Source organism: Myotis davidii, unplaced genomic scaffold, assembly GCF_000327345.1.
Source record: "Myotis davidii unplaced genomic scaffold, ASM32734v1 scaffold327, whole genome shotgun sequence".
Taxonomy (NCBI): domain Eukaryota; kingdom Metazoa; phylum Chordata; class Mammalia; order Chiroptera; family Vespertilionidae; genus Myotis; species Myotis davidii.
In genome coordinates, this window is record NW_006298628.1 from 5,072,044 (window position 1) to 5,072,519 (window position 476).

The following is a 476-nucleotide window of genomic DNA, read 5'->3' on the forward strand; positions in this document are numbered from 1 at the left end:
GGGGGCTAAAGCTGGAGAGACCATCCGACGCCTCCAGCCTGGACCTGGCTGTGCAACCCGGGCGACAGGGGCCCAGAACCCGTGTCCCCTCCCAGCCTGGGGTTCCCTCTGTAAAGCGGGGCCGTCGGACCGGTGGGTTGGGAGCTCTGCCTGCCGGGCTAGGCTGTCTCCTCCCCGGGCTGGAGGCTGGGGCGTGAGGCACTTCCCTTTCCAGCGGGAAGTCCTGTGGGGGCACTCGTGGCCACTTCTCTGACTGCGAAAGGGGGTTCCCTAGTGATTCCGCTTTCTGCTCCCCCTCCCCTGGCTGCGAGAAGAGCAGAGGCTGGGAGGGGGCACGGGGCTGTGTGGGGACTGGGGTCCTGCAAATGGAGAGTGAATCAGGTCCTGCCCACCTGGAACAAGCATGCGCGCTTCAGTGGCTCCCCAGCCTGGGCCAGGAGGGAGAAGCTGAGTTCTCTCACTTGGGGGGGGGGGGG

The 476-nt window shown here is 67.0% G+C and overlaps 1 protein-coding gene across 1 annotated transcript in view; it reads left to right on the forward strand.

The window, feature by feature from the left end:
* RARA (retinoic acid receptor alpha) overlaps positions 1-476 on the forward strand; it is a 42,115-nt gene that overhangs the window by 7,466 nt on the left and 34,173 nt on the right. The gene's annotated exons all lie outside the window — the stretch shown is intronic.